We start from the raw sequence: 9,576 nt of genomic DNA, 5'->3' as shown, positions 1-9,576 counted from the left end.
GAGAGAAGGGTTCATCCTTCTAGAGCCCTTTAAGAAACAAACAACTGGGTTGTTTTTGCCCTCTGTCTACCCGGCTATAGGAGCATGAGAGGCTGCTATAGTCGCAACATAGACTTAATGGGTAGAGGGCATAGTGCTGTTGACAGCAGTTGGGTCATGTCTGGGAACCAGTGCTGGTTTCTCCATTGAGGGGCCATCAGGAGACCCTGTGTTTCCCCTCCCTGGTTCGCTTGATGACCTGAGGGATCAGGGCGACCTGGGGGAAAGCGTAAGGGAGAAGGCTGGGCCAGTCGTGGGCCAGCACATCCCTTTTCTTTGAAAAATAGATTTGGCAGTGAGAGTTGTTTTCTGAGGCAAAGAGGTCAACTTCTACCTCCCCAAAGATCTCCCATATTCTCAGAACCGTCTGGGGGTGGAGCATCCACTCGTCAGAGGGGACATTGTTCTGAAACAGGCATGTCTGCTCCCTGGTTCTGTTTGCCTGGCATGTGCACTGCTTCCAGAGAAGGCAGGTGGCAATGTGCCCACTCTAGCAGGCTCTTTGCCATCATGAAGAGGCGTGGGGAGGAAAAGTGTGAGGATCTCCTCATCTCAGAGAAGAGCTGCTGCTGCTGTGTGATGATGATACTTTCATGAGAGTTTGCAGGCTGTGAACTTTGATATTAAAGGAGGTTTGGAGGGTAAAGATTTTAAAGTGTAAAGCACCTCATTTATTACTTGAGGTAATTTAAAGGTGCCCTAGAACTTTTTTAAAAAAAGATGTAATATAAGTCTAAGGTGTCCCCTGAATGTGTCTGTGAAGTTTCAGCTCAAAATACCCCATAGATTTTTTTTTATTCATTTTTTTAACTGCCTATTTTGGGGCATCATTATAAATGAGCCGATTCTCGTGCTCCATGCCCACAGAGCTCGCGCTTGCCTTGAACAGTGCATAAACAAAGTTTACACAGCTAATATAACCCTCAAATGGATCTTTACAAAGTGGCATGCATGCGTTGGATTATGTGAGTATTGTATACTGTTATATTGTTTACATTTGATTCTGAAAGAGTTTGATAGTGCTCCATGGCTAATGGCTAATGCTACACTGTTGGAGAGATTTATAAAGAATGAAGTTGTGTTTATGAATTATACAGACTGCAAGTGTTTAAAAATGAAAATAGCGACGGCTCTTGTCTCCGTGAATACAGTAAGAAACGATGGAAACTTTAACCACATTTAACAGTACATTAGCAACATGCTAATAAAACATTTAGAAAGACAATTTACAAATATCACTAAAAATATCATGATATCATGGATCATGTCAGTTATTATTGCTCCATCTGCCATTTTTCGCTGTTGTTCTTGCTTGCTTACCTAGTCTGATGATTCATCTGTGCAGATCCAGTCAAAAAAGTCATTTTAATTTTCTGCCATAACCAAATGAGCTTACATAGGCCTATTTTGTATCTCATCTCCTAAATCAAACATTATAACACAGAAAATGTGTCCACTATGTTTTGATGGTCAAGGATTACAATGATATAAAACATCATAAACTGTTCAGGTGAATATTAATGGTGAATTCAGTGACATTGTGAGAATGATTAAAATGAATTTGCTGTATCTGAGAAGATGCAGAATTTTTTTTCAAGCATATTTTCATGTACTTTTAGTTTACAATCACTCTCTGGGACCAGAGTTGTCTATTATGTTAGTGTCCACAAGGGGGAAGCATTTATTTTCCGGTGATACTTCTCAGTACAGGCTTCCCTCTCGTTGAACTGTCACTATACTGTCACCAAGAGAGAAGTGAGGAAAGCGGACAAGAAGAAGGGTGGATGAAAAAAAAAAAAAGTTACCAAACAACTTGGAAAGGCTTCCTGAGAGTTTCATTTTCATTTAATTTCCACTTGTGTGATACGTGAAAATGCATGTAAGTTGGTCCACCTGTGCAGTTTGAGAGTCAACTTCATTTGTATCAGATTTGACAAAAACTGACAGAGCTGACAAAGGTTCAACTGAGGTTAACTGATTGACAAGACAAATAAAGACAACTATTAAAACAAAGATAGTTTGATTGACAGGCGATCTAACCAATCATAATGGCAAATCCACCGCTATGTCCAACAAAGCAGTCAGGGAGTTAGTTATGTTGTCTGAAAAAGCATACCACCAGAGGGAGACATTGCAGGGACGTTGATTTTCCCAGTTATTCAAATAACAGGAGATGAACATCAGGTAAGGAATCTTTAGGTGATTCACATCAGGAGGTGGATCATAGACGAGACTAGACAGGAGTGTGTGTGTGTGTGGAGAGTCCGCACAGAGACCAAAACGTCTTTCAAAATGCATGCCACGGATGCGAAAAATGCAGAAAATCAAACCTGATCCAATTTTTTTATGACGGACGAAAGTTTCGGAGGCAGTGTGTAAACGTGATTGACACAAAGTGAGGTCGTATTTATTTTTTAACATGCAAAAATTTCAGACACAATTTTCGGAGTCAGTGTGCAAAGGCCTTTAGTCTTCCTACAAGGCCTTGCCGTTAGCCGTCAGAGCTTTGAATGTTTCCTCCCTGCTCTCGGATTACCAGGCCTAACTTCTCATTGGCATGGGTCAGCGGTTGGAGAAAGGGTCTGCCCGTCCGTGGCCAGACATGCTGCTCTACACATTTCGTCCCCTTTGTCTCATACGCTGACTCTGGCCAGGGTGAGAGAACAGAGTTTGTCTATGATTTTAATAGCTCTCAGGTGGCCCAAAGCACCATGTCTTGCAGAGATTATTCCTTTGATGTATGCCCAGCTGTGGCTCCTCCTATTAAACACGGACCTCTTGTCCCAGGCGAAGGGGGAAATCTACCACCCTCATCCAGACAGGGTGGCCCTCTGGGTTTGGCCCATCAGAGGACAACTTAAACACACTGGAGCTCCCCCCATGTGTTACTGCATCTGTTCAGAGTGCTAGATCTTCTTCTACATGGTCCCTATATGATTGTAAGTGGCGTGTGTTTGAAGAGTGAAGAGCAATAGTAGACATCATATCAGTGTTCAGTTGTTGATATTTTAAGCTTTTTGCAGGACCTTATCTATGGTGGAAATGTAATCTTTTTCTACTATTAAGGTCTATCTATCCATGTCATGTGGGTGTGGTGCTACGGTGGGGCAACACCCCCTTATTCGTAGAATCTCTTCCAGTCTGTGATATTACCTGTGCAATACAGTAAGTAACACAAATGCAATAGCATGTCATAAAAGCTGACAACATGACAACTTATAACCGTAAACTAAACTATACCTGTTCTATCTTAATGCAGCATATATTATCTGGCTCTGTAGGCATATTACAAAAGTTCCCACATGAGCGATTTATAGATTATCATGACAGAATATGCTAATTAATGACTTTAAGATAACTCCACATCAGCTACATAAATTCATCCACTAACCGTTCAGAAATGTCCTGTTGCATTCTACATGTTGTCACTTCTTGAGTCTTTCCATCATTGTCCAACTTTGGTTTGAACACAAAAGGCTGAACAGTTTCTGACATTTTTAGTGAGTCTGCGTGAGGTAATCAGCGCTGCTAACACAGGAGCAGAGCCGTTGAAAAACAGGAGCTCTTGAAGCCCCGCCCTCTTCTTGGGATCAGCAGCTCATTTGCATTTAAAGGGACACACACACAAAACTGAGTGTTTTTGCTAACCCTCAAAAAGTGACAAATTTAACATGCTATAAAAAATGATCTGTAGGGTATTCAGAGATAAAACTTCACATACACTATGGGGACACCGGAGACTTATATTACATCTTGTAAAAGTGGCATTATATGACCCCTTTAATAAAATATAATTGTTAATTTCTTAATTAGTAGTTTACCACACACACAAAAAAACAATAGAAAAAACAGATATGTCATCTAATGGTAAATTCTTGTGACAATCCTGTTATAATTAGCTTTGCTCATCTGTTGTGTGTGTAACAGGTACAGAAAGCTTCATAGAATTCATATATATTATATAATTGCCTAATTTCCCCTTTAATTGTGGTGATGTCATCATGAGCCAACATAATTTCCTGTTTTGTCTCCTGCTCTTCCTCTTGGCATTGTGATTTCATGGAAGAGAGCATGATAAGGGCGAGTCACTCATAGAGCCCGCTTTTCTGTTGTTTTAACATCAGTAAAAGATCAGCGACACTGCTGCTTGCTGTCCCGTGTCTGTCTCCACAACACTTCAAAACTCAACGCAGAAAACCGACCAGTTACATGTGCTAAGCATTTGTTGTAGGCTCTACTATTGCATTAGGCCTACAGGTTATAACTGGTCAAGTGCTTAGTACGTTTGGCTTGAAAATGTGGTTTTGTACTCACACAACAGCTGTTCTTAAGCAGTCCTTCACTATGGCAAACACAGATGTGAAACAAGCCTTGATAACCACTAGATAAACTGTGGTTTTCCTGAGACACAAATGCAGTCACACAATGCTTATGTGAAGACGTCTCCTCTACCAGCGTGATCTTTCTTGATTTTTGCCAAATAACCAAATTTAGATAAATTATTTCCCCTTCTTTTATAAATACTGGAAGTATGCATATCCTAATATAAATCATGATGCATTGATCTGATGCATTGATGCATCTACATCTCAATAGAAGCATTTGTTCATCTCTGACACATCAAACCTGAAATCCCATCAATAATTGGGCTCAGCTGCGGGAGATTATGTTGAGGAGCGGGAACTCTTAAATGCTGAGAAAGCAGAGCTACATGTGTAAGTGTCGTAGAGCTCTGCTGTAGCGGTCGCTGCCATTCTGCCCTCTGTCTCATGCCGCAGACTTCCTTTTCCTGTTTTACAGTGTGGTAGCTCTTGGCCCAGATACCAAAAGGATGTGGGTCACTTCAGGCAATAATGCAAGACTGCAGGTCTTCTTATGGCCCGGACAAAATGTATGTGAGCCTTGAGTGGCCTACATGTAACATGCCAAATATGGCCTAAATATTTTAAAATGACTTTTCTCCTGTTTATTGGGTATAGATGATGTATCTATGGTGACTCCCCATCCCTGTGTCGCCCTGGAAACCCCTATTTGTTGTATGTAGTTTTGCGATTGAAAGGCTTTTTAAGTGTAATGGGAGGTTTTGAGTGTTTCAGGAAGATTTTAGGTGTGTTTCAGGTATAAGGGTAGGTTTTGAGTGTGTTTCAGGTGTAAAGTTAGACTTTCAGTGCGGTCTTTCAAAGAAAACCAAATATATTAAGTAAATGATAAAGTATTGGGTAAGTCTTGTCGATGTTCAAAGTTAATGAGGATAAACGAGACTTTTCCTCCAAACCACTTCACCAGAAATCCAGCTAATTTGTTAAAGGGATAGTTCACCCAAAAAATCAGTTTATCTGCTTACCCCCAGGGCATCCAAGATGTAGGTGACTTTGTTTCTTCAGTAGAAAACAAATTATGATTTTTTTACTCCAACCGTTGCGGTCTGTCAGTCGTATAATGTGTGTCAATGGGAACTTCGTCTATAAGAGTAATAAAAACATGCACAGACAAATCCAAAATAAACCCTGCGGCTTGTGACGGCACATTGATGTCCTACGAAACCGAACAGTATTTATATCATTTTTTTACCTCTAAAACACCATTATGTCCAACTGCCTTCCAGTTAGTGAGATCTACATGCGCTCTGACAGCGGAAGTGAATTCTCGCACTCATTGAAGCAAAGCACGAGACATCACTTCCGTCATCAGAGTGCGTTTTTTGACCTCACTAACCAGATGTGAAGGATACATTTTTTTGAGATCCTCCAATCAGATTGCTAGCAGCCGATCATGTGACCGGCTTGGAGGGTTCAGAAAAAATTCAAACAAGATGGCGGCCTCTCAGCGGCAGTGTAGCGAAGGAAAGGAGAGTGAACATATCTTTTTATGCTGGTAAGTTGTCATGCGTCAACCCAAACCAGCAAATTTACCTATTTTAATGCTTAAAATACCAACAGATGTCAAATTTAATGTATCTAGGCATGTAATTTAGGCATATAATATTTTGTTAAATGCTAAAAAACTGCATTACATGTAACTTCAATGGCATAGGCCCTTGGGAGTATGGCACGTGAAAGAAGCTTTTCGACACCGGTTCGAATCCACCTTTTTCTCCCTTTTCCCATCACAAATCAGATTAGAAATGCATTTATATTTAATAAAAATTAAGAAAATATTTGAAAAGTTGAAATAACATGCCTAACAAGTTTTATAATAAAGTATTTATTGGGTTGACAATAGATTTGCTCTACTCTGATTGGTTGCTGCCAAATGTCCATTACCCTAATGTCTTAGTGTCTCACCAGGTTTTTTCTGTTGATGACAACATTGCTCAAAAAGTTGCCCCATGTATCATCATCTTAAGTGTGGTTAGGCAGAGACAGACAGTGGACTGTGTGGTAGTCTTTCCTCTTGTGTTATTCCTTTTTTGTTCTCATGGGTGAATTCCCCACAAAATACCATCAACACAGTCACACCAAAGTGTGTGAAAAGTGAAGTTTTCAGTGTGACTGCAGTACTTCTTATTAATGCCTGACCACTGATTTATACTGGCATCTAAACATATTGCACGTATTGTATTGAAAGGTAAATTCTTGGGATATGTACATCCTGTTATAATTAGCTCTGCTTGTAAGAGATGGCCCAGTGATCAGAGCGAATAATTACAATCGAGCTTGTCAGAGGTTTAGTGGTGGTTTATTACCGTGAGGTGGGGAAAAATTACATGGTCACAACTGTACAAAATAAAACTGCAACAATGTGCAAATAAAGGTTGCACCAAAAACGTCCAATTTGCAACAGGGTCTCTCCTTTAGCTTTCAACAAACAAGACTGACCTGACAAGCTCTATAGCTCCTTATTCATAAGGACTAGCTCCCTCTTCAGACTGTACCAAATGAACAAGCAGGGTCCGTACATACAACACATTATACACAAAAGTAAAAAAAATAGTGAAACATTACACATATACACAAATTACAATCTGTGTAAACCTACTGGTACTTAAAGGGGTCATGAACTGTGTTGTTTTATTGTTTTTATGTTTCCTGGGGTGCACTTATAATGTTAGTATGCTTTTTATATCCAAAATTGTCATAATTTAGAAACTAAAGGCATTTTTCCTACCCTGATTTTATCCTCTGATTTTATACTGTAGGGATGGTCATTTAATAAAACTCAAATGTAAATATTCTAATATTTTGAGATACTGGATTTTGGACTTTCATTAGCTGTACGCTCTAATCAACAATTAAAAAAAAACTTTTGAAATGTTTTACTTTACATGTAGGGAATCTAGTATAAATTAAAGTTTCATTTTTTAAAAATAATTTGCAATAAAAAAAAATACTTTTTCACAATACTCTACTTATATGACCAGCACCTATATTTCTTGAAATTCTGTAATTTCTTGTCTGTCACCAAGCTTGTCTTGTGAAACTGCTCATGTGGTTTTTGTTGTACTGATGCATTACCATCTTGAGCCAGTTTTTGTAGATCATGAGGAAGTGGTTTTGCTTGCATGCAACTAAGAGTGGTCATGTGATGATTAAGTGAGATGTGCGCTTTAACTGTGATCTCTCTTCATGTCAACTACACATCAGGTAGTACGTCTGTTTTTGCCAAATAACCAAATTCAGATCTATTATTTCCCCTTCTTTTATAAATATATGCATATATATATATATGTATATATATATATGTATCCTGAGGTACATCATTGATCTGATTGAAGATCAGAGCTGTAGAATCATTTGTTCATCTCTGAAAAACGGTCCGTGCGCCGGGGTGCATTTTTGAAATGGGTTGTCCCTATTCTCTTAATGAATAATGGGCGTAACGTTCAATAAACCAATCAGAGTGTCATCTCACATTCCCTTTAAGACTGAGATGCGCCCGCGCCACTGACTTTATACTTTAGACCAGGTTTGAGTTGGTCTAATGGCACGGTCTATTTTCAGCTCCTTAAAATAGCAATGCGCCTGAACACACCTCTTTTTTAGACCAGCACGCCCATGGGCGCACTAACTGGCGCAAATGCATTTACTAATTTAAGGACATAGCGCTGAACGGGAAAACGCGAACTGCGCCGGAAGCAAACTAACAAACACACTGGAAACAGCCTGACTCGACAATTAGGCACTTGTGTTTTTTGTTCATATTATGAATTGTACATGTGCTTAAAGGTTCGAATGTTTTTTTACAAGATGTAATATAAGTCTAAGGTGTCCCCTGAATGTGTCTGTGAAGTTTCAGCTCAAAATACCCCATAGATTTTTTTAATAAATTTTTTTAACTGCCTATTTTGGGGCATCATTAAATATGCGCTTATTTTTGCCGTGCGGCCCCTTTAAATTCTGACGCTCCCCGCCCACGGAGCTCGTGCTTGCCTTAAACAGTGCCTAAACAAAGTTCACACTGCTAATATAACCCTCAAATGGATCTTTACAAAGTGTTCTTCATGCATGATTATGTGAGTATTGTATACTGTTATATAAAATACTGTTATTTTGAATGAATTTGAGGCTGTCCTCCGTGGCTAACGGCTAATGCTACACTGTTGGAGAGATTTATAAAGAATGAAGTTGTGTTTATGAATTATACAGACTGAAAGTGTTTAATAATGAAAATAGCGACGGCTCTTGTCTCCGTGAATACAGTAATAAACGATGGTAACTTTAACCACATTTAACAGTACATTAGCAACATGCTAACGAAACATTTAGAAAGACAATTCACAAATATCACTAAAAATATCATGATATCATGGATCATGTCAGTTATTATCGCTCCATCTGCCATTTTTCACTATTGTTCTTGCTTGCTTACCTAGTCTGATGATTCAGCTGTGCACAGATCCAGACGTTAATACTGGCTGCCCTTGTCTAATGCCTTGAACATGGGCTGGCATATGCAAATATTGGGGTCGTACATATTAATGATCCCGACTGTTACGTAACAGTCAGTGTTATGTTGAGATTCGCCTGTTCTTCGGAGGTCTTTTAAACAAATAAGATTTATATAAGAAGGAGGAAACAATGGAGTTTGAGACTCACTGTATGTCATTTCCATGTACTGAACTCTTGTTATTCAACTATTCCAAGTTAAATTCAATTTTTCATTCGAGGGCACCTTTAAGAAAAATTAACCACATCTGACAGTTCAGCAGGTTCATTGGCTTTAAAGGCAACGTTCACACTGTCAGTCAAATCTGATGTCTGTATCCGACTGGAATATGATCTAAATTAGTGTTATAACTGTACCAAAATTTCATCAGTCGGTACCAATACCAATCAAATTTCACGGTTCTTGGGACCAACTTTGCCACACACACAGACACACACACACAAAATCGAAAATAGCTTTTAATTTGAATGTTTTTAATGACTATAAATAAATACATGAAAACGTTGGTATGTAGCCTTCAAATACTGTTCAGTTAATAAGAAAACTTAGTAGAACAAGCAGAAGCTTTATTGCACTTCCATAGCAAGACTTAATGCACAGATCTATTTTAACACATCTGACCATCACTGCTGTGGTTTTCACTGTCAAACA

The sequence above is a fragment of the Chanodichthys erythropterus genome, chromosome 20 (genome assembly GCF_024489055.1).
Source record: "Chanodichthys erythropterus isolate Z2021 chromosome 20, ASM2448905v1, whole genome shotgun sequence".
Lineage (NCBI taxonomy): Eukaryota > Metazoa > Chordata > Actinopteri > Cypriniformes > Xenocyprididae > Chanodichthys > Chanodichthys erythropterus.
This window is presented reverse-complemented; position numbering follows the sequence as displayed.